Raw genomic sequence first — 25,783 nt, 5'->3', positions numbered from 1 at the left:
TATATAACTGTATCAAATGTGTTGCCTTCCCCGTGGGGGTGGGGAGGGAAGAAGGAAGAGAATTTGGAACTCAATGTTTTAGTAGAGAATGTTAAAAATTGTTTTTACATGTAACTGGGAAATGACATACAAGCAATGAAGTATAGAAATCTATCTTGCCCTATAAGAAATTCTAAAGGAAGGGGATAAGAGAAGGGGGTGTATGATAGAAATGCAGGTAGATTGGGGGAAGGGATAGTCAGAATGCATTCAGTTTTGGTGTGGGGGGAGGACAGTGATGGGGAGAAAATTTGAAACTCAGAAGCTTGTGGAAGCAAATGTTGAAAATGGAAATTAATGAACTAGTAGAGAAAAAAATTTAAAAATCACTTCACTGTCACCATAGATATTCTCCTTCTTTGCTCCATCATCAAAGGAGGAGATTTTAGAGATTATCTAGTTTAATATTTTCATTTTAGCATGAGGAAATCAAGGCTTGGGTTAAGTTGCTTGCTCAGGGTCACAGAGCTACTAAATATGAGAGATTCAAACTCAGGCATTTGGACACTAAATCACGTTTTGTTGATGTGTTTGTTACTTTTTCATGATACTGTTTCCTCTTCCTATTCCTCTTTCTCTCTCCAAATACACAATCTTTTTGATTTGTAGAGATCTTCACCCGGAATATGCATCTAAAGGTCTAGACTTGTAAAAATCTGCTGAAATAATGAAACAGCTAAGTTTTATAGATGTTTTTGGAACACAGTGTGGGGGAAATATGGTTAATGACCAGGAAAAACAAAACAATACATATGCTGTACTTCTGGTCATAGAAACACATTGCAGTAATGATGTTCCTTTCTACTGTTATGCCTGCTATTTCACTCACACCTGGAGTAGTTTTTGCCTCTGTCTCTATCAGTGGAAATCTTGTCTTCTTTCAAGATTGAGATGGCACCTCCCTAAAGAAATCGTTTATGGTCCTCTCAATTCTGATCTTTCCCTACTGAAATCTCTCATACAATTGATTGAAACTCTCTTGATCACACCTAGCAATTTATAATCTCTTAGTTTCTGAATTTGCCTGATATTCCTCAGTTGATTGTAAACTCATCCAAGATGCTGCTTCTTCATTGTCCCCAGAGAACCAAGCTCAGTGCATTGTATGTATAAAATCCTTAAGAAATGCTTATTGTATTAAACTGTTGTTGATTTATGGAGGAATTTTTTCTTAATATTTTCTTGTAGACAACTTGCTCATATGTTATATGATAAATTTAGCAAATCAGAAATTTCCCCTTTGAATATACTAATTTAAAAATTAGTGAGGTATATAATTGACCTCTAACACACTTGCAGAATAGATTTAGAATTATTGATCATCACACACACACACACACACACACACACACACACACACAGTCACACAAGCTTAGCCCATCCTTGGTTCAATTAAATTTGGCATGTATTTATTAAGTGATTGCCCTAAATATGGCTTCACCTTAGGGGCTATTTGGATGTCTTATTTTAGTAGGAATGATTCTGTGTTCTTCATGAATAACTTAAGTACCAATATCTGCTAAAGAATATTAAAAATAGAGACAGTTTTTGGGAAAATAGAAATTTTCAAATAGTTAAACAATATCATACTTGCTGACTTCAAACTGGAAAGGTACAATGCAAAAAAAATATATTTTTAAAAATAAGATTTAGTATTGAGAAGCGAAAGAAGCCTCTTGTAGATTATGTAAACCCTAATATTTGTATAAGATGCCTACATCCTTCTAAAAGAGTTAAAATCTGAATGACATTGCAAGAAATGAACATCATTCACACACATACACACACACACAAAATTGATGATATCTTAAGACAGGAATGATTGGCTACTGATTTTGGAGGCAACCATTTCTAAATCAATAGCATGATTTAAGTACGTTAATTGACTCTCATAGTATCATAGACTTTGAGAAGAAAAGGAATTAGGTAATTTAATCTACTGGTTTTATAATTAAAGAAACTGAAACTCAGAGGTTCTCAAGCAACTTTTGTGGCTGCTCAGTCAGGTCCAACACTTTTTATTGGGCTCATTTGGAGTTTTCTTGGCAAAGATATTGGAGTGATTCAGTATTTCTTTTCAAGTTCATTTTGCAGATGGGCAAAGTGAGGCAACAGGGTTAAGTGACTTGCCCAGTGTCACATAGCTAGCAAGTATCTAAGTTATAATTTGAATTCAGGTCTTCCTAGCTCCAGGCCTGGTTTTCTATACCTTGCACCATCAAGTGATTTAAGTAGTTTGCACAGTGTAGCATAAGTAATGCTAACAAAAAAAAAATCAATCCAGATATGAACCCAGGACTGCTTTTGCTAAATCTACCAAATAGTCCATTGTATCATCTTGGCTCCTTAATGTGACAGACAAAATTAACACTTAATTAGAAGAAATGATGAAATGATGAAACAAAATAATTTATGGAAATGACAGAAGTTTCCAAAAATCTATTTTAAAAGGCTACTGATTCTGAGAAACAATAGAAATGGAGAAAAGCAATGACATTAACATATGTTATTACCATTTCCTAAAAAGAGATTTGAACATTGTAAATCAATAGAGGACTACAAAGAAGGCAAGAAATCAGAAACGGCATCATCCAGCTATCTCTTGACTTACTAAGAAATGGTAGCAAAAGCCAATCTAAATACATAATATAAATTCATTTGTTAATTATTATGGAGGAGGAGGACAGAAGTATATGACTGTTGCTTCCTAGATTATGGATGGGAACATTGTCTAGATTTCTGATTTCAGTTTAAAAAAAAAAAGAGAGAAATTCTGGATGAAGAAACTTTCTATGAAGGCCAGTTGGTACCTTCTTGGAAACTCCTTGATTAAAAGAATTTCTTGGAATCCTGAAAAGTTTAGTAACTAGGTCAATAGGGGAAAACAAACACATGGAACATTTGACAGGGGACGCATTTAATGTGCATCGTTCCTAGAGCACATACAGTTGAAACTTGAATGAAGGAAACAAGTAGAGGGGAAATAGATAAGATTGTCTGGAATCACTATAGTACTATATTAATGCTTTTTCCCTTGTCTTTCCATTTTATATACAACTATTAATTGTTAACATATCTTGACTATGAAACCACTGTAAGAAGAATTCAATAGATTTTTTAAAATATAGTTCTTGTAAGCAATGCTGTGGGGTATTGTTTTCTCATCTATTACTCATTTTTATTTTATTAGATTGTTTTATCCACTACTTTTTGAGTTCTGAGAATTTGGGTTTTTTCCCCCTCTCAATTTGCCTCTTATATATTTTTTTGAAAATTAGGATGTTTTCCCTCCCTTCTTCAGTAACACGTAGTACTTTTCTTGAGTTATTTTAGGCAAACTCATAAAACAAGAAACTTATTCCCTTAGGATCTCTTCCTCTAACCCTCAAGCTATGCTCACATCCCTCCTAATTGCTACCCCTTTCTCTAAATTTAGAGCTCTGTTTAATTTGTCAGCTTGTTTTCTTTTTATCTATTTATTTAATACTTACCCTTCTTTTTTACCCTCTTAGTTAAGTAGTCCATTGAGATCTCATGCCTTTCCTCTTCAACTTTTTTTATTAGTTTTTTGTTTTTTTATAAATATTATTTATTTTTTCAATTATATGTTAAAATACTTTTCAATATTCATTTTTATAAGATTTTGAGTGCCAATTTCTTCTCTGTCTCTGTCCTCCCTCCTCTCTCCCCAAGAAGCAAGCAAACTGATATAAAATTACTCATGTGCATTCATGGAAACATTTCCACAATAGTCATGTTGTGAAAGAAGAGACAGAACAAAAGGAAAAAGTCAGAAAAGAAACTGAAGATATGATGCTTCAATCTGCATACAAACTCCATAGTTCTTTCTCTGGATGCGGATAGCATTTTCTATCAGGAGTCTTTTGGAATAGTCTTAGATCATTGTATTGCTTAGAAGAGCTAAGTCTAACAAAGTTGGTCATTGGAAAATATTCCATTTGCTATGTAGAATGTTCTCTTGGTTCTGCTCATTTCACACAGGATCAGCTCACGTAAGTTTTTCCAGGTTTTTTGAAATAATTCTGCTCACAATTTCTTATAGCACAATAGTATTCCATCATGTTCACATACCATAGCTTGTTCAACCATTCCCTAATTGATGGGCATTCCCTCAATTTCCAATTCTTTGAATGCTATGGATAAGTTCACTTACCTTGGCAGTGTATTTTCCAGGAATGTACACATTGATAATGAGGTGGATGCACATATTGCCAGAGCTATTTCAGTGTTTAGGAGGCTCCAAAGGAAAGGGTGGGAGAGAAGAAGTATTAGAATGACTATCAAATTGACTGTCTAAAAGCCATCATGAAGACTTCATTGCTGTATGTCTGTGAAACCTACACAATATGACAACATCATGCCATGAAACTGAATCACTTCCACTTGAATTGTCTTAGGATGATTCTGAAGACCACCTGGCAGGGTAAGATACCAGTCACTGATGTCTTTCTTGAGTTAAACTGCCAAGCATTCAAAATGTACTTCAACAAGCATAACTGATGGGCTGCCCACATTGTTCAAATGCAAAATGTATGCTTGCCAAAAAGACCATTTTATGTAGAACTTACACAGGGCAAGTGTTCACACGATGGTCAGAAGAAATGATACAAGGATACTCTCAATGCCTCTATTCAGAACTATGGAATTGATTGTGTGACATGGGAGACACAGACACAAAACTGCTCAGCATGGAGTGCCTACATCAGAGCAGGTGTTGTGCTCTATAAGCAGGGCAGAATTGAAATAACTCAAAAGAAATATGAAATGTGAAAATTTAGAAAATCCATCCTCAAATGTACAAAGGGACTATTTGGGCCAGACCTGTGGTAGAACATTCTGAGCTGGTATTGATCAGCCACAGTCAGACACATTGTAACTTGACTCCAACATAGTGATGTCATTTTGGTTCCCTTCAAGAATGAAAGACAACACTCAGCAATTCTCTGTCACCACAAAAAAAAGAGCTGTTAGAAATATCTTGTTTTTGTGCATGTCTTTTCCCTTTTTTAGGGTCCCTTTGTTATACAGACTTAGAAGTGCTATTCCTGGATCAAAGGTATTGCACAGTTTGATTGTCTTTTGGGCATAGTTCCAAATTGCTCTCCAGAAGAGTTGGATCAGTTCCCAACTCCACCAACAATGCATTAGTGTTTCAATTTTACCATACCTCCAACATTTATCATTTTCTTCTTCCATCATATTAACCTATTTGATAAGTGTGAGGTGGTACCTCAGAGTTGTTTAATAAGTTGTTTACTTATCTAATCAATAGTGATTAAGAACATTTTATATGACTATAGATAGCTTTAATTTCTTCATCTGAAAACTGTTCATACAATCTCACCATTTATTAATTGAGGAATAGCTTGTAATCTTATAAATTTGACTCAGCTGCTTACATATTTGAGAAATGAGGTCTTTATCAGTGACACTGGCTGTAAAAAATGTTTCCCAGCTTTCTGCTTTCCATCTAATTCTCTTTTCACTGGTCTTGTTTATGCTAAAGCTGTTTATTTTAATCACTGTTCTCCATTTGACGTTTCTTAACTTCTCTATCTCTTGTTTGGTCACAAATTCTTCCCCTTTTCATAGATCTGACATTTAGACTATTCCCGATTATTCTAATTTGCTTATGGTTTCACCCTTTATGTCTAAATCATTTATCCATTATTACCTTATCTTGGTATATGGTGTGGGTGTTGGTCTTTGCCTTATTTATGACCTATGATTTTCCAGTTTTTTCAGTAATTTTGGCCAAAGAATTAGGTTTTATTCTAGAAGTTGGAGACATTGGGTTTATCAAAAAGTATATCATTTTCTTCAGCTTACTTTTCTTCTCTTATTGCTAAAACTAACATTTCCAGTGCAATATTGAATAGTGGTGGTGACAATAGAGATCCGTCTTTCACCCCTACTCCTGTTGGGAAGGCTTCTAACTTATTTCCATTAGAGATAATGTTTTCTTATGGTTTTAGACAGATATTGCTTATCATTTTAAAGAATACTGTCCTTATTTTATGCTCTCTAGTATTTTTAATAGGAGTAAGCACTATATTTTGTCAAAAATATATTTGTACATTGTTTTGTCATTTTTTGTCAAATATTTCCATTAACTATTCAGATAATCATATGATTTCTATTGGCTTTGTTATTGATGTGGTCAATTATGTTAATAGCTTTCCTACTATTGAACCAGTTCTGTATTCCTGGTATAAATTTTACCTGTGTATTATCCTGATGATGAATTGCTGGAATCTCTTTGCTAATATTGTATTTACATTTTTGCATTAATATTCATCAGAGAAATTGATCTGTGATTTACTTTGCCTGTTTTGCCTCTTTTTGGTCTAGGTATCTGCACCCTATTTGTGACATAAAAGGAATTTTTAGGACTTCTTTGTGTATCTTTCCAAAAAGTTTATATACTGTTGAAATGTATTGTTCTTTACATGTTTGGTAGAATTCATTTGCAAATCCCTGTAGCCCTTGAGATTATTTTTCCTTAGGGTATCTGTTAATGACTTGCTTAATTCTTTTTTCAAAAAATGGAGTTAAGTATTTTATTTTCTGTTAAGCTAGGCAATTTGTGTTTTTTGCAATTATTCATCCATTTCACTTAGATTGTCAAATTTATTGGCATACATTTGGGCAAAACAGCTCCTAATGACTGTTTTAATTACCTCTTCACTGGTGGTGAATTCACCCTTTTCCTTTTAATATTATTAATTTGGTTTTCTTCTTTCTTTCTTTTTAATCAAATTAGTTGGAAAAAAACAGCTCTTAGTTTTATTTATTAGTTCAATAACTTTCTTAATTTAAATTTTTTAAGCTCTCCTTTTGTTTACAGTATTTCTAATTTAGTAGTTAATTGGACATTTTAATTTGTTCTTTCTGTAGCTTTTTAGTTGCATGGCCAATTCATTGATTGCCTCATTCTTTAGTTTATACATGTGAGCATTTAGCGATATAAAACTTCCCCTAAGAGCTGCTTTCACTTCATCCCTTAAGTTTTGGAATGTTGTCTTATTGTCATTCTCTTGAATGAGGTTATTGATTGCTTTTATGATTTGTTGTTTGACCCACTCATTCTTTAGGTTTAGATTATGTAGTTTTCAATTACTTTTTAATCTATCTTTCCATGGACATTTATTGTATGCAATTTCATTGCATCATAATCTGAAAAGGATGCCTTTGATGTTTCTGCCTTTCTGCATTGGATTGTGAGGTTTCATGTCCTAGTCCATGGTCCATTTTTGTGTAGGTACCATGTACTGCTGAGAAAGTTGCATTCCTTTTAATCCCCATTCAACTTTCTTCAGAAGTCTATCATATCTAACTTTTCTAAAATTCTACTGATCTCCTTCACTTCTTTCTTGTTCATTTTGTAGTTAGATTTACCTAGTTCTGAGAGGGGGGGTTGAGGTCCCCCAACTAGTATAGTTTTGCTTTCTATCTCTTCCTGTAACTCCCTTAACTTCTCCTCTAAAAATTTGGATGCTATACCACTTGGTGTATGGTGCTACTAGTTTAGTAGTGATATTATGTCATTGCTTATGGTACCTTTTGGCAAGATATATTTTTATTCCTTGTCTCTTTTAATTATATCTATTTTTGTTTTTGTTTTGTCTAGATCAGAATTGCTACTCCTGCTTTTTCAAACATCAGCTGAATCATAATATATTCTGCTCCAGCCTTTTATCTTTACCCCATGTGCATCCCTCTGTTTCAAATGTGCTTCTTGTAAACAATATATTGTAAGATTCTTGTTTTTAATCCACTTTGCCATATACTTCTGTTTTATGGGAGAGTTCATCCCATTTATATTCAAAGTAATGATTACTAACTGTGCATTTCCAATTCTATTTTATCCCTTTGTACCCCCTTCCCTCCCTCTCTATCTCTCTGTCTCTCTCTGTCTCTGTTTGTCTGTTTGTCTGTCTGTCTGTCTCTCTGTCTCTGTCTCTCTCTGTCTCTGTCTCTTTCTCTCTCTCTCTCTCTCTCTCTCTCTCTCTCTCTCTCTCTCTCTCTCTCTCTTTTCACTCTGTACCTCCTCACCAGTGTTTTGCTTTTGACCTCTCCTTTCTTCAATTTGTCTTCCATTCTATCACCCCCACCTTTTCTTTTCCCCTTCCCAGAATACTTCCCTATAAGGTAACATAGATTTCTATGCCCAAATAAGTACATATGTTATTCTGTCTTTGAGCCAAATCCAAAGAGAGCAAGGTTCAAGCAATGCTCACCTCCTCCACTCTTTTCCTTTATTGTAATAGGTACTTCATGCCTCTTCATGTGATATAATTTAGCCAGTTCTGCTTCTGCCTTTCCTCTTTTCCCAGTACAATTCTTTTTATGCATGTCTCATTTTTTATCATTATATCAAAGTCAGCTTACACTTATACTGTCTAAGTATACACCTTCTAACTCCCCTGTTATATAGTTCTTAGGAGTTACAAGTATCATCTTCCCATGTAAGGATGTAAGTAGTTTAGCCTTATTGAATAAAATAAAAATTTCTTTTTTCCTTTCCTCTTTATGTTTTTATGCTTCTTTTATGCTTTTGAAGTTCAGATTTTCTATTTCACTCTAGTCTTTCCATTAGAAAATTTTTAAAGTCATATATTTCATTGAATATCCATCATTTCCCCTGAAAGATTAATTTTCCTGGGTAATTGATTCTTGGTTGTAATTCAAATTACTTTACCTTCCAGAATATCAGATTGCAAATGTTCAGATTCTGTAAGGTAGAAGTTGCTAATTCCTGTGTAATACTGACTGTGGATCCTTGATATTTAAATTGTTTTTCTTTTTTTATTCTGACTGCTTACAGTATTTTCTCCTTCTCTCTCTCTCTCTCTCTCTCTCTCTCTCTCTCTCTCTCTCTCTCTCTCTCTTTCTCTCTCTCTCTCTCTCTCTCTCTCTCTTTTGCTCTCTCATTTGGATACAGTATTCCTATGAGCTTTCATTTTGAGATACTTTTGGCAAGTGATCAATAGACTCTTTAATTACTATTTTGCCCTCTGGTTCTAAGATATGAGGGTAGCTTTCCTTGATAATTTCTTATTTATTTATTTAAGTTGTCAACATTCATTTCCACAAAATTTTGAGTTCCAAATTTTCTCCTCATTTCTCTCCTCCCCCCACCCCACACCAAGCATTCTAATTACCCCTATCACCAATCTGCCTTGCCTTCCAACATCCCTCCCTTCCCTTATCCCCATCTTCTCTTTTGTCCTGTAGGGCAAGATAAATTTCTATACCCCATTACCTGTATTTCTTATTTCCTAGTTGTATGCAAGAACAATACTCAGCACTTGCTCCTAAAACTTTGAGTTCCAATTTCTCTTCCTCCCTCTCTCCCCACCCATCTCCACTGGGAAGGCAAGCAACTCAATATAGGCCATATCTGTGTAGTTTTGCAAATGACTTCCATAATAGTCATGTTGTGTAAGACTAACTATATTTCCTATCTTGCCCCCCATTTCTTCTATTGCCTCTACACAGGGTTGAGGTAAGAATCAGCCACTCAGTGTCCCCAGGGTTTTTATGATCCAACAATGGATGCTGGCTGCTGTAGGGGCTGCTGTGGGAACTGCTGCCACCTGCCCTACATGGCCTCTGTTGCTGCTGCCTAAGCCCAGAGCTATAGGAAGGCCCTTCTCCCTTCCTGGCCAGCTGAAAAAACCCTGTCACTGACCTTTGGCACCTGTGGGTTGAGAGATCTGCTAATCGCTGCTACCTCCACTGGAGATTCTGCCCCCAAAGCCTGTTCATGAGCCACACAGACAAGGCTGGGCAGGGCTCTGCTCTGCATCTCGTGCAACAGATGTATTTTGTTGGCCTTTCAGATCACCCTGGGCTGGAAATCTCCTCCACTCTGTTGTTCTCTGCTTCTGCTTCCAGTTTTAGCAGAATAACTTGAGATTAGCAGCTTTTCCCAGTCAGGGAGCCAGAAATGATGAGGTTTCGGGGTGCTGGGGACCTCAAAACACTGACAGTCCAAGTTGTGCTCCAATGAATTCAACTCAAGCCTTCTTAAAGCCAAAGAAAACAAAGTTTATTAAAGATTCACCATCTTGAGTTAGCTCTTAAGGAGCCTAAGCATTTGTCACCTTGATAATTTCTTGAAGAATGCTGTTCAGGATCTTTTTTTGATCATTACTTTCAGGTAGTCCAATAATTCTTAAATTTTCTCTCTTGTGTCTATTTACCTCATTAGTTGTTTTTTCAGAAAGATATTTTATATTTAATTTTTTTCCATTTTTAAAAAAATTTTATTTGATTGATTTTTGATGTCTCATGGAGTCATTAGCTCTCACTTGCCCAATTTAATTTTTATGACATTATTTTCTTCAGTGAGCTTTTGTAGTTCCTTTTCCATTTGTCCAAATCCATTTTTTTAAGGAGTTGTTTTCTTCATTCAATTTTTCTGCTTCCTTTCTCAAGATCTGGACTCATTTTTCATAATTCTGTTGCATAACCCATGATTTTCCCAATTTTTCTCCTACTTCTCTTGCTTGTTTTTTAAAATTCTTTTGGGCTGTTCAAGAGTACTTTTTGGGCTTGAAACCAATCCATACTGCACTTTGAGGCTTCATAAGATTTTTGACATTTACATCTTCTGACTTTGTGTTTTGGTTTGCTCTGTCAGCATAACAGCATTCTAAGGTGAGAGATCTTTTTCTTTTATTTTTAAAAGTTAATCTCTTCTACTGGCATTTAGGGGCCAGTGTGCCAAGTTTCTTGCACTGGAGTCTTTTGGACTTTCTGTGCTAGGATGTCTAGGGCTGGCAGCTTACCCACTGTGCTAGAGCTGCCCAGCCTTGCTGTGCCTGTTGTGCCCTGGATTGCAGGGTTCTCAGTTTTCCTGCTACACTGGAGCTTGGGGGCTTCACATATGGCCTGCTGTGCTGCTGGACTGCTGAGCCCAGGTGCTATGGTTTCAGTTGCTGATCTGTGCTGTGGCTAAAAACCTCCCACTGACTTTCCTGGAAACCACTATCCTGGGCCAGTTCTTCCCTTTTACTCAAGACAGACCTTTCTTGGAGTCATTCTAAGTTACCTTGGCCTGGAAAATTGTTTCACTCCATCTTTTTGTGAACTCTGTTGCTCCAGAATTCTTTTAGGTGCTTTATTTAATGGTGTTTCTGTGGGAAACTCAGGTGAGCTCAAGAATCATCCTGGTTTCTCTCTACTATCTTGGCTCCCCCTGCCAGGTTTTTTAAAATTATTTTTCTGTACCTTTTTCTGAAAAAAAAAATATTTTCCCTCATTCTTTTCATTATTTATCCATCCTTTCTCTCTATTCTAATTTTTATTAATTAATTCATGACCCTTATGCAATTTTGTTCTTTAATCCTTGTATTATTATTTTGCTTATAAGTATTTTTAAAATTTTATTTTCTGCACTGTTTTCTTTTTTAAAATATCCTTTATTCCCTTCATTATGTATGATCCCTTTCCCTCCATTGCAAATTTTTATTCTTTGATTCATAAGTTAGACAAATTTGGTCTTTGTTTATTTAGTCTCCGAATTACTTATGGAATTTAAGCCTCTAAAGTATGTCATCATCTTTTAGATGTTGCCCTCTGGCCCCCTTTTCCTTTTGTACATCATTTTGAAAAAAAAGAATTTCTTCAGGTGATAGGTGATGTTGTCTCATCATAATTATTTTCCTATGCCCTATGAGTGTGCAGTTCATCACTACTAGCAATTATCTTCTTTATTGTTATTTTTTCCCTTTTGCAATGAAATCCCTTCTGTCAGTCCAAGCTCTTCCACTCTTCTGGGTGACAGTTACCCCCAGGGACTCTGATTCCCCTTATCTTGAGCTTGGATGAGTGGTCTTTATAAGCAACAAAACCCTGCAGATTATGCTCATTAAAAGGTTCCCAACTGCCTTTAGAGAATAAATCTTCCTCCATGGGAGCATTCATCAATGGCACTCCATCCTACCATTGAAACAAGATTTATTCCTTTCTTTCTCCATGTTTCAATCTATCCCTTTGCTCATACTCCTGTAAGGTTCTCTTCTTCCTGAGAAATGACAGGAGCTATTTTCCTTTCATTGCTAAACTTTGACTTCAATTCAGCATATCTCATGTTCCACTCTATTTTATCTTCCTCCCTCTTCTCTTTTATATGCCCTCCAATTTTCTAATATAGATTCCCAAAAAACATTTATTCACTTTAGATGGAGGTTGTGAGATTTAATACATGATGTTTCAAGCTTGTTTCTCCACAGTGACTTCTATTTGCCTTATGATTTCACTTTTGTCTTTTTGTGTACTTTTAGAAAGAAATCTCTTAATGATCTCTTGGTGGTTATTTTCTTTTTGTTATCCTTGGTTGATGTATTTGTTTATCTTCCTCATATTTTTACTGTCTGTAGTGTTTGAAAAGACAATAATTTGTTCAAGTCTTGTTCTTTTTCTGGGAATACTTCATGTGCTTCATTGTCATTGAATGTCCATCTTCTTTCATTGCCAGTTAAGCTGAGGAGTGTGCAGGGTATATCACCTTGAGTAAAACATATTCTTTCATTCCCTCTGGCAGTTTCCAGTGAGTTCCAATAATTGCATTATTCAAATTTCCTTTCTTTTCTATTTGAAGTTTATTTGCTCGGTCTCTTGCTGAATTTGTTTGTCAGTGGAATTGTTAGCTTTAACCAGGCCTGCACAATCTGCACCTGGGGTAATTGCAGTCCACCAGCCACTTTGGAGCACAATGAAGGATTTCCTTTACATAGAAAGGATATTTTCCTCTACGTTTTTCATGGACCACCCAAAATTCTTTGGTGTGCACCTGGAGAGCTTGTAAGCAGCCATAAGGCTGCAAGTTGTGCAGGCCTGTTTTAACAACTCTGTGTCTTAAAATTTTCAATATACTTTTATTTTTCTTAGAAGCAATCTGGAATTTTTTAATTGCCATTTTGTTTTATGCGTTCAGATATTCTGGACATTTTTATATTATTTTAAATACACTATTTTGTGTCATATTCATGGGTTTTTTCCCTTGTCATATTCTTCTTTTGTTGTTTAATCATTTTAGCCATGTCCAATTCTTTGTGAGTCCATTTGGGGCTTTCTTGGCAAAGATACTGCAGTGGTTTTCTATTTCTTTCTTCAGATCATTTTATAGATGAGGAAACTGAGGCAAACAGGCTTAAGTGACCTGACAAGGGGCATTCAGCAAGTGTCTAAGGTCAAATTTGAATTCAGGTCTTCCTGACTCCAGGCTTGGTTCTCTATCTATGGCAAGAGAACTAGAATCCTTACATTGTTTTGAGTATCCTGTCTTTAAAAACAATATTCGGCTCAGATTCAATCCAGCTCAGACTCTGTCTAGCTAGGATTCTATCTGGCCCGCTTGTGAATACAAGCATTACAAATGCTTAGTCTCCTTAAGAGGCAACCCAATTTGGTGAATCTTTAATAAACTTTGTTTTCTTTGGCTTTAAGAAGGCTTGAGTCTAATTCATTCGAGCACAACCCAGACTGTCAGTATTTTGGGGTCCCCATCACCCCTGAACTTCTTCATTTATGGTTCCCTGACCGGGAAAAGCTGCTAATCTCAAGTTCTTCTGCTCAAACTGGAAGATATGTAAGCCTCCCCCTCTCTCTATCCCCTACTTGCTCTCCAAGCACCTTGGAAGTGGTTCTTCTGACCTGGCTTCAGGTCCCAGTATCAGGCAAAGTCTCTGAACTTTCTGGGTGCTAGAGAGTTAGAGACTCAGGTTGTCAGTCCAGTGGCTGTGTTTGAGGCCATGGACCTGGGTATACCCTCCAAAGCACATTTCTCTGAACTTTCTTGGCTCTAGAAGGTTAGAGAAATGTCAGTTAAGTGGGTGTCCAATTCTCTGGATTTCCTGGGTGCAAGGAAATCAGGGAAAACTCAAATATTTTTGTCCTCTTGTTTTTTTCTCAAGGCTTACTTCCATGTCCTCCTTTAAGGAGGGGAGGGACTTCCATCTCCAAGCAAAAAAAAAAAAAATGGGTCAAAATTCATCAATTCCAAGGAATTCGCCTTTGGGCTGTCTTACAAAATTGGAAAAAATTTAACTTCTCTAAAGACCTTAAAAAGAAAAAGTTGGTATTCTTTTGCAACACACTTTGGCCGCAGTATCACCTGGAGGACAATGAAGTGTGGCCCATATTTGGGACCTTACAATGTAATATCCTTTTACTGTTACAATTATATTGCCTCCAAAAGGGAAAATGGATAGAAATACCTTACATAAGGGCCTTTATCAAACTCTCTCAGGACCCCATTCTCAGAAAAGATTGTAAGATGCTTGTAGCTAGAGCCGCCCCACAAAAGGGAAATGGGGGTGAATTGGATGTTTTGGAAGATCCCATGTTTATGGCTCCTAGGGTCTCAGCCTCACTTCCCCTATCTCCATTCCCAATCCCTGCTCAGTTCCCAGCCACAGGGCTTGCTGAGGTGCCTCCCTCTGCAGCCCCTCTCACTGGGACAACATTCACTCAGACCACAGGCCCTACCCCCATGGCAGTTTCTACAGTATCACTGCCTGTAACCCACCCCTCCTTGGGGACTCTACCTCAGTCCCCAACTATGGGTCTTGCTTGGGTGCCTCTCTCTGCAGCCCCCCTTGCTGGGACAACATTCACTCAGGCCTTAGGCCCCGCTCCCGTGGCATTCTCTGGGGCATCTCCCCCTTTGATCCCTACTCTTCCTCAGGCACCAGCAGATCTTTCCCCTTGCCAGCCAGATCCCCTGGCCCTGAAGCCTAATCCAGTTCACCAGGCATACCCCAGCCCCTCCCTCACAAGAAGTGGGACTTCCTATCTTCCTCCACAAGCCCCTGTCCCCACTGGGCCATCAGGGCTGTTTCCCTTGAGAGAAGTATGCGTGTTCCGTTCTCTCTTTCGGATCTCACCCAGATTAAAGAGAAACTGGGGAGATACTCGGAAGACCCCACTACGTTTACTGAGGGTCTTAGGGACATATTCCTACAATTTGAACTTTCTTGGAAGGATCTGCATATTCTTTTCTCTGTCTGTTGTGCCATTGAGGAAAAGGGGAGAATGTGGGAACATGCCCAAAAGTTTGGGGATAATGCAGCTAGCAATAATCCCATAAAGTACCCCCCAGGAACAGCTGTTGTTCCCACGAGTGACCGCAGATGGGACTATCAAAAGAGTGAGGACAGGGAAAAGAGAGACTTTATGGTAATTTGCCTGTTAGAAGGCCTAAAAACTGCATTTCAAAACCAAGTAAATTTTCAAAAAATTAAGGAAATTACTCAGGGAAAAAAGGAAAAACCTGCCCTTTTTCAAAACCAGCTAGTAGAAGCTATTAAAAAGCATACAAATTTGGATCCTGACTCCATAGAAGGGGCAGTAATCCTCAGCATGTATTTTATTAATCAGTCTGCCCCAGATATTCGGAGGAAACTGCAGAAATTGGCATTGGGACCCCAAACACCTCAGGCCCAGTTACTGGAGATGGCCTTTGAAGTCTTTAACAACAGAGGTCTAGTTGCAGCAGAGGAAAGGGAATGAAGGAGAAGGGCCAGGGCCAGGGAGCATGCTCAATTCTTGGCTGCTGCCTTGTCCAGGAAACACCCTTCCAGGGCACCCCCTTGGAGGAAGGCTGGCTACTTGGGCAGTGGGGAAACCTGCTTTCATTGCCACAAGGAGGGTCACTGGTCCAAGGAGTGCCCCTCCAGGGTGCCCCCCACAGAGGGAACCCCAGGAACCAATGCCTGTGGAACCATGCCCATGTGACCAGAATGGACATTGGAGGAAAGATTGTCCCTCAGGTTGGAAAAGTGGTGGAGCCACCCCCCAGTACCCTGTCCTCCAGTTTTCTCAAGACTTGGAACATTGGAAAAGCCTGGGTGCTGGCAGTGCTCCCACTTTCTCCACCTTTCTCACCAAGCCCTGGGCAAAAATGAAGGCTGAAGGTAAGGTTACCCACTTTACCATGGCTAAATTTTCTGCTTTAACCAGTCACTCTGGCCCTACCCATCCCTTGACCCTTTGGGTCATAGGCATTGAAGGGGAAACTAAGGAATGTCTCCAGACATACCCCCTCCCGAGCCTGCTTGAGGATCTGTTGTTTAAACACTCTTTCCTTATGCCCTCCTCTGACTCTGCCCCCTTGTTGGGAAGGGACCTGATGGTGAAATTGGGAAGCCAATTTTCTCTAGTTAAACCTCCCATCTCCCTTTTGCCTCTGTTCACTATATCTTCCCGGCTTTGCTTGAGAGTGTGGGAGACAGTCAGGCCAAATACGTGGGACACTGGAATTCCAGAGAGAGCTACTTTGGCCACCCCAGCCATTGTTAGTCTCCCGGGCCCTAAAGCACTCCCCCATCTCAGCCAGTATCTGATTAAGCCTGAGACCTGGGAAGGACCACAACCTTTAATTGAAAAATTCCTTAAATATAAAATCTTTGTCCCTTGTTTGTGTCCATGCAACACTGCAATCCTTCCTGCAAAAACACCTAATGGAGAATACTTACAATTTATTTTTGCGTTTGAATGTACTTGTCCTGGGGAATCAAGTCCATATCAGTTAACATGGACAGTCTTCCCCCAAGGTATTCGAGATAACCCTCATTTATTTGGCCAGACTTTGGGAAGGGATTTAAGGCACCTGAAACTAGCAGGCAGTAGCTTAATTCAGTATGTGCATGATATTCTTATTTGTAGCCCCACCCAGGAGTCTTCTTTGGCTGCTGCCTCAGAAGCCCTTACTTTCTTAGGCATTCGAGACTATAGGGTCTCTTGGAACAAAGTCCAGAGAGCATGCTAGTCCATAAATTATCTGGGCCATGAACTCACACCCACCTCTCTTCTTAACCTCTGAGAGTAAAAGGACAATCCTGGCTATCCCTGTTCCAGCTGCTAAGAAACAAGTTCAAGTGTTTTTAGAAATGACTAGATTTTGTAGACTCTGGATTCCTAATTTTGGTTTTATTGCTAAACTCCTTTATGGCCTTGCTCAGGGAGCTGACTTGGAACAGGCTAAAGTTTTTGAGACTCTGAAAAGTAATTTGATCACCACCCTATCACTAGACCTGGGAAAACATTCTGTATGTTAATGAAAGGAGATACCAGTCTTTGGGAGTCTTAACCCATTCCTTAGGATCTGACCCCAGGCCAGTTGATGTTTTTATTTAATCAAAATATGCTTTCCTTGCTCTACATGTCCATGGAGCAATCTGGAAAGAAAGGGGATATCTGACAGAAAAAAAACTCCCCTATCAAACATTCCCTTCTATGTTTTGGCCTTGCCATAGTCATCTTTAATTCTCTCCAGAGAAATTATCTTTTATGCCAGGGAAATTGTCTTTTCTTCATACTCCTTTTGTACTTGTTTGGTGTGTGTTTGCCTAACCTCCTTGCCAGGTTTGTTTTTTTCAGAGTGCAAGCCATCAACTTCCAGATGACAGTCCAGGCTGTATACCAACCTCCCTCTGAATCCAAGGTCTCCAGCCCACTGGATGTGGCACCACCCAGGTTCTGAAGTCTAACCCATCAAGTCAAGGACAGCTCTATGCCGCTTGCCAGCAGGAAGAAGTTTCAGAAGCTGAGACCTTCGCCCTTTACCCCAAAAGAATTTGGATTCAATCTGTTTGAGGGGGGAATGATGAGATTCAGACTCTGGGAACTTCCTTGAGCTCCCCTGGAATCTCCTCATTTAACCTGACTTTTCATACTCAAATTGAGCTCTCCTTGTATCTCCTCACAGAATCTGGCCTTTCATACTCAAATCTGTGACCATTGTCTGTTATCTCTTGATTGCCCCACCTGCTTCCCACCCAAAACCCTCCATTGTCTGCTATCTCCTGATAGCCTCCAGCTGTTTCCAGCCTTTGACCCTCCTTGGATTCCCTTCTTGGACTTCTCCTCAAGACCCTTCCTAAATCCCTCCTCCCATCACCCTGGACTACCAGACCACCCCCTCCATTCCCCCCCCCACCTCCTATCCCCCCCATCCCTCCTATACTCTTTTCTGTATTTAGTTCCATCTTGCCTCCATGAAGGCGCTCAGATTCAATCCAGCTCAGACTCTGTCTAGCTAGGATTCTATCTGGCCGGCTTGTGAATACAAGCATTACAAATGCTTAGTCTCCTTAAGAGGCAACCCAATTTGGCAAATCTTTAATAAACTTTATTTTCTTTGGCCTTAAAAAAATAATAATAAAAATAAAAACAATATTCATTGCTTCCACACAGAAAATATTTTCTTTTAAATTTACTGCTTTTTGTTCCTCTTCTTTGTGATTATTCTTCAGTTCTGTGCTTTTGTATTCCCAGTCAAATGTTTGCTCTTTTGCTTCTTTGGTGAGCCTTGTGATAATTAATTCACATTTTTCTATTCTGAAAATTATTTTGATTGAACAGGCCTTAGATTCTACTCTCACAAATCTGATTTCTCTTTCGAACTATTCCAAATTATCTTGTTATAGTTCCATGTTCTCTTGGGAATCCACAAGTTTCTATGTCTTGATAGTTGTTGATTTATTTTCTTTCATCTTGCAAAAATTTTTGACAGATACCTGTACTATTTTAGCTGAAATGGAGACCATATTTCTTTCTATTTATTGCTGTGTTTTTGCTGTTTTATCTGCTAATGATCAAGTTCTTAAACTGAATTTTCTTCTTCCTGAGATCTTTTGGAATTCAGGCATTCTCCCAACACCTTCCCACATAATCCATCATTCTTACTTTTTACCTCCTTAACTTTTGTTGGTGGTTTCCTTGGGGGCTTGACTTCAAAGCCATCTTGTCTTCCTATCCCAGTGGAAAAACACTAGACTCAGTCTCACCCCAAGTATCTATAGGGTAGTTTGAACTGACGCCTGCTGGATTTGTGGCTGTTTTCCTCCAGCATAGAGAAGCACCCCACTCCCCCCACCACACACATACACATACTTCTTGCAGTTCTCTCTGTTCCTCAGAATTCTGGCTGAGCATATAGAATTGTTATACAATTGTTTCAGGCAGGGCAAAGTTTTGCCTTAACTTTTTCACAGAACTAGAGAAAGACAGGGTAAAAGCTGAATTCTATTGTTCCAGAGATGTCTTTACCGGTGTATAGCAGGGGAAGGTATATGAGTAAGCAAGTTAGAGATTTGATATTAAGTTCTGTATTGTTATTGGTAAAGTATAGAGGATAGGAGAGCTTCAGTGATTTTGCTAAGGCCTTAAGTGTCATGGATGCTCTCAGATCAGATGTGTCCCTAGCTGGCTATTGGGGCATTAACAATTTTCTCTTCTTGGGACTAGATATACTTGGTACCTCCATAAAATTGGACTGGTTATGACCCTAGCTGAAATTAGCAGTGGTGCCCACTCTCTGGTCCTCTATAGGAACAAATGGAGATTCTTGTCTATAGCTTCACTGTCCTTTTTGTATGTTTTCTTTTCAGTTTAGGTTTTTTTTTTCAAGTGGCATTTGAGTGCATTTTCTCTGCCTGGACCAGGAGTGTGTAACATCTGGTTTGTATGCTGTCAATAATGGGAAAGCTTTCTTTAGGAATACTAGAGTGCTAGGCAGGAGTTTAATAAAGCAAAGAAATAATTCAGCCGCCTACCCTACAGAAACTAGAAGACCTAGTCTTTTGTTTCATTAAGCAGTTTTTGGTTTTCTCATGGAAAATCTTAAGAAAATTATAATTTGGGATGGAGCCAAGATAGTAGAGTAGAAAGATGCACGTACACTAGCTCTTCCCTCACAGTCCATAAAATACCTGTAAAGAAGGACTCTCAACAAATTATCGAGCAGCAGAAGCTACAGAACAACAGAGTGGAGATTTCTAGCCCAGAGTGACCTGAAAGACCTACGGAAAAGGTCTGTTGCACCAGAAATGGAGCAGAACCCAGTCCAGCCTTGGCCCCACAGCACTGGGAGGAGCAGGACTGAACAGGCTTCAGGGACAGAATCTCAAACAGCAGCATAGATCCCTCAACCAACAGGCACTAAAGGTCAATGACAGGGTTTCTTCAGCTGGCTAAGAAGGGAGCAGGGGGTCCACATAACTCAGGTTTCCTCAGATGGCAGCAGTGGAGGCAGCAGTAGACAAGGGCTCCCAAGGCAGACAGCAGCCCACATCCATTGCTGAAGGCCTCATAGAAAAGCCCCTGAGGAAACTGAGCCCTGTGTGGTAGCCCTGCCCCCACCTGAGCAGATGATCTTAATCTCACACTGAATAGTGGCCCTGCCCCCACCAAAGCCCCTGGGGGATTGGAGCAGCTCATCTGAATCTCAGGCCCCACTGCTGACTTGGCCTAACTGGAAGTAAGGTGGTTGTGGAGAGGAAACTCAGAAGTCAAGTAACTGGCTCGGAAAATGCCAAAAAAAGGGAAAAAAATTAATACCATAGAAGGTTACTTTCTTGGTGAACAGGTGTTTCATCTCATCCTTTCAGATGAGGAAAAACAAGGCATACGGTCAGAGGAAGTCAAGGTCCCTGCCTCCAGGGCCTCCAAAGGGATCTTAAACTGGGCTCAGGCAATAGAAGAGCTGGAAAAGAGAGTTAGCAACTTACTAAAGGAGAACCAAAAAATGCTAAGGAAAATAACACCTTTAAAAAGAGGCTAACTCAATTTGAAAAAGAAGTCCAAAAAGGTAATGAGGAGAAGGAGGCTTTAAAAAGCAGAATTAGCTAAATGGAGGAGAAGATTCAAAAGCTCACTAAACAAAATAATTCCTTGAAAGAGAGAATTGGAGGGCAGAACCAAGATGGTGGAGTGAGAGCCACAACTCACATAAGCTCTTGGACAAACTGCTTCAGATACCTCTGAAAGAAGAATCTGACCAAATTTTGGAGGTGAGGAATCCAGTGGGAGACAGACTGTGGTGGATTCAGAGCCCAGGACAGACTGGAAGATCCACAAGAAGGATCTGTTCCATGGGGGTGAGCCCACAGTGCCCAGCACAGGGCATCTAACACAGTGGAGCAGAAGGACCCCTGGAAACCTGAGAGCACCAGGCAGAACCAATGGAGAGCCACCCAAGGGTGAGAGACCAGTAGAGCTGAAGGAGTGGTGGCTGCTGTGCACCAGATATCAGCACAGCAGCTCCTGAGATTTTCAGCCTGCATATTAAACATCAGTAAGTCACCTCCTTGAATTTCCGGGAGCCAGGATGCCAGAGTGATCAATAAATGCTCTCTCCTCCCCCCTTGATGACCATGAAAGAACCATAAAATATTTCCCCAGAAAAATCCTGGATCAGCAGGAACAGCAGAGGGAGCAAATAGTCTCATAACACCTGAAGCTAGGAAAATAGCTAAGACGGATTCCTCCTACTGTGTCGGAGGTAAACTGGAACGACAGAGGACCCAGAGTGGAGAAAACTTGCACTAGGACCCAGGCAAGCCTCAGCACCAGGAGAAGAGCCCCAGGAGGGGTGGGAAGCTGCACTAGCATCTAAGCATGCCTCAGCACTCCAGGGGAAATGGGAAGAAAATAGGGCAGTTGGGATCACCATCCCCTGGGCTTGCCTTTGCCTCAATTCAGCTAAGGAGATCTCCTATGACCAGATCACTCCTCCCCCACACTTAACAAGCTAACCCCAGGGCTAATCAGGGAAACACAAAAGAAAAACCTGCTCTTAGCTTTTCCACATGTCAGCTCAACACCAAGTTCTGCAGCTTCAAACTGAAAGAACCAGAAGCCACAACACACAATCACCATCATGAATTAAAAAAAGCAAAATAAGAGTGAAAAAAAAAAAAAAAACATAAAATCTTTCTATGGGGATAAGGACCAAAACACAAATACCAAAGAGGTCAGTACTGAGACTGTACTTACATCTGAAACTTGTGAAGGGACTATGAACTGCTTGAATGCACAAACAGCTTTCCTGGAACAGCTGAAGAAGGAAATAGAAGAAAAACTGGCCAATGATTTTAAAATTATAAAAAAAAGAATTCACTGATGAGAACATCTCTTTGAAAAGGAAAATTGAACAAATGAAAACGGAAGTACAAAAATTAACTGGAGAAAATGACTCCCTAAAAGGAACAGTTGGTCAAATGGAAAAGGAAACACAAAACCTAACTGGGAAAATTAGACAAATGGAAAAGGAAGTACAAAAATTTTTTTTTTCCTTTTTTTTTTTTTTTTATTAATTTTTTTATTTTTTTTAATGTTTAACAATCACTGCCATACAATTGCGATTTTATCCCTCCCCACCCACCCCCCACTACCTCCCTCCCTCCCCACGACTGCATACAATTCTGTATAGATTCTACATAAACTTTCCTATTGAGTATATTTTCACTATCGTCATGCTGTGTAGTCAGACAAAGATAAATGAAAGAATCCGTATAACAAATCAGAACATGATACACAAACAGATACACATACACAAACATGATCTGCTACATTATGTGAGTGACTTCCATATTTCTCTCTCTGAGTGTGGAAGGCTTTTTGCCTTGAGGTCCACCATTGGGATTTTTTTTTTTTTTTCAGAAGTTCTTGTGTTATTACAAAAATCTAAGTCTACCAGAAAAAACTCTCACACACTGTGGTTGTTGCTGTGCATAAAGTTCTCCTGGTTCTGCTCCTTTCACTCAGCATCAGGTCATATAAGTCCTTCCAGGCCTCTCTGAAGTCTTCTTGTTCATCATTTCTTATGCCACAATAGTACTCCATTACATTCATATACCATAATTTATTCAGCCATTCCCCAATTGATGGACATCCCCTTGACTTCCAGTTTTTGGCAACTACATAGAGTGCTGCTATAAATATTTTTGTACATGTGGGACCCTTTCCCATTTTTATGATCTCTTGGGGATATAGTCCTAGTAGCGATATTGCTGGGTCAAAGGGTATGCACATTTTTGTAGCCCTTTGGGCATAGTTCCAAATTGCTCTCCAGAATGGTTGGATGCGCTCACAGCTCCACCAACAATGAATTAGTGTTCCAACTCTCCCACATCCTCTCCAGCATTTATCATTTTCTTGTTCTGTCATGTTTGCCAATCTTATAGGTGTGATGTGGTACCTCAGAGTTGTTTTGATTTGCATCTCTCTAACCTATAGTGATTTAGAGCATTTTTTCATATGATTATAGATAGCTTTAATTTCTTCCTCTGAAAATTGCCTGTTCATATCCTTTGACCATTTATCAATTGGGGAATGACTTGTACGATTATACATTTGGGTCAGTTCTCTATATATTCTAGAAATGAGGCCTTTATCCCCAAGCTTAGCTGTAAAAATTTTTTCCCAATTTACTACATCCCTCCGGATTTTGGTTGCATTGGGTTTGGTTGTGCAAAAACTTCTCAGTTTAATGTACTCAAAGTTATCCATTTTGCATTTCATAATGCATTCTATCTCTTCTTTAGTAAAGAATTCTTCCCTTCTCCATAGATCTGATAAATACACTATTCCTTGCTTCTCCAGTTTATTCATGGTATCAATCTTTATACCTAAATCATGTACCCATTTGGACTTTATTCTTGTGTACGGTGTCAGGTATGGGTCTATGCCTAATTTCCGCCACACTGTTATCCAGTTTTCCCAGCAATTTTTGTCAAACAATGAGTTCTTATCCCAGAAGCTGGGGTCCTTGGGTTTATCAAACAGAAGGTTGCTATATTCCTTGCCTACTGCATCTTGAGTGCCAAGTCTATTCCACTTGTCTACCTCTCTGTTTCTTAGCCAATACCAAGTGGTTTTGATAATTGCTGCTTTATAGTACAATTTAAGGTCTGGTAGCACTAGGCCACCTTCCCAAGCATTTCTTTTCATTAGTCCCTTTGATATTCTGGACCTTTTGTTTTTCCAAATGAATTTTGATATTATTTTATCCAGCTCTAGAAAGTAATTGTCTGATAGTTTAATTGGTATGGCACTAAATAAGTATATTAATTTGGGTAGAATTGTCATTTTTATTATATTAGCACGGCCTACCCATGAGCAACTAATGTTTTTCCACTTACTTAAATCTGACTTTATTTGTGCAAAAAGTGTCTTGTAATTGTGTTCATATAGTCCCTGGGTTTGTTTTGGCAGGTAGACTCCTAAGTATTTTATACTGTCTACCCTAACTTTAAATGGGATTTCTCTTTCTATCTCTTGCTGTTGAACTTTGTTGCTAATATATAGGAATGCAGAGGATTTGTGTGGGTTTATTTTGTACCCTGCAACTTTGCCAAAGTTGTTTATTAATTCAAGTAATTTTTTACTTGAATCTCTGGGATTCTCTAGGTAAATCATCATATCATCTGCAAAGAGTGATAACTTAGTTTCTTCTTTGGCTATTCTAATTCCTTGAATATCTTTATCTTGTCTAATTGCTACAGCTAATATTTCTAGTACCATATTGAATAATAGTGGTGATAATGGACAACCTTGTTTCACCCCTGATCTTATTGGGAATGCATCTAGCTTATCCCCATTGCATATAATGCTTGCTGAAGGTTTTAGATAGATACTGCTTATTATTTTATGGAAAGTTCCCTTTATTCCTACGTTCTCCAATGTTTTTAGTAGGAATGGATGTTGTATTTTGTCAAAAGCTTTTTCTGCATCTATTGAGATAATCATGTGGTTTTTGTTAGCTTTGTTGTTGATGTGGTCGATAATGCTAATAGTTTTCCTAATATTGAACCAGCCCTGTAGTCCTGGTATGAATCCTACCTGATCATAATGTATTAATCTCGTGATTAGATGCTGTATTCGTTTTGCTAAAATCTTATTTAAAATTTTTGCATCTATATTCATTAGGGAAATTGGTCTATAATTTTCTTTCTCTGTTTTGTCTCTTCCTGGTTTGGGTATCAAAACCATATTTGTATCATAGAAAGAATTTGGGAGGACTCCTTCTTCCCCAATTTTCAAGAATAGTGTATGTAGTATTGGAATTAACTGTTCTTTAAATGTTTGATAGAATTCACTTGTGAATCCATCTGGCCCTGGAGATTTTTTCCTAGGGAGTTCATTGATGGCTTGTTCAATTTCTTTTTCTGAGATGGGGTTGTTTAAGTATTCAACTTCCTCTTCTGTTAATCTGGGCAATTTGTATTTTTTAAAATATTCATCCATCTCGTTTAGATTATCGAATTTGTGGGCATAAAGTTGGGCAAAGTAGTTTCTAATTATTGTTTTAATTTCCTCCTCATTGGAGGTGAGTTCACCCCTTTCATTTTTAATGTTAGTAATTTGGTTTTCTTCTTTCTTTTTTTTGATCAGATTAACCAAAGGTTTATCAATTTTATTAGTTTTTTCATAAAACCAACTATTGGTTTTATTTATTAATTCAATAGTTTTCTTTATTTCAATTTTATTAATCTCTCCTTTGGTTTTCAGTATTTCTAATTTGGTATTTACTTGGGGATTTTCAATTTGTTCTTTTTCTAGCTTTTTCAACTGCAAGCCTAAGTCATTGATCTCCTCTTTCTCTATTTTATTTATGTAAGCATTCAGAGATATAAAACTTCCCCTAATAACTGCTTTTGCAGTGTCCCATAAGTTTGGTACGTTGTCTCACTATTGTCATTCTCTTGAATGAAGTTGTTGATTGTTTCTATGATTTCTTCTTTAACCCAATCCTTCTTTAGAATTAGATTATTTAGTTTCCAATTGATTTTTGGTTTCTCTTTCCATGGCCTTTTATTACATGTAATTTTTAATGCATTATGATCTGAAAAGGATGCATTGATTATCTCTACCTTTCTGCACTGGATTGTGAGATTTTTATGTCCTAGTACATGGTCAATTTTTGTAA

The sequence above is a fragment of the Notamacropus eugenii genome, chromosome 1 (genome assembly GCF_028372415.1).
Source record: "Notamacropus eugenii isolate mMacEug1 chromosome 1, mMacEug1.pri_v2, whole genome shotgun sequence".
In the NCBI taxonomy this organism is placed as follows: Eukaryota; Metazoa; Chordata; class Mammalia; order Diprotodontia; family Macropodidae; genus Notamacropus; species Notamacropus eugenii.
Note: the sequence above shows the minus strand (reverse complement) of the source record.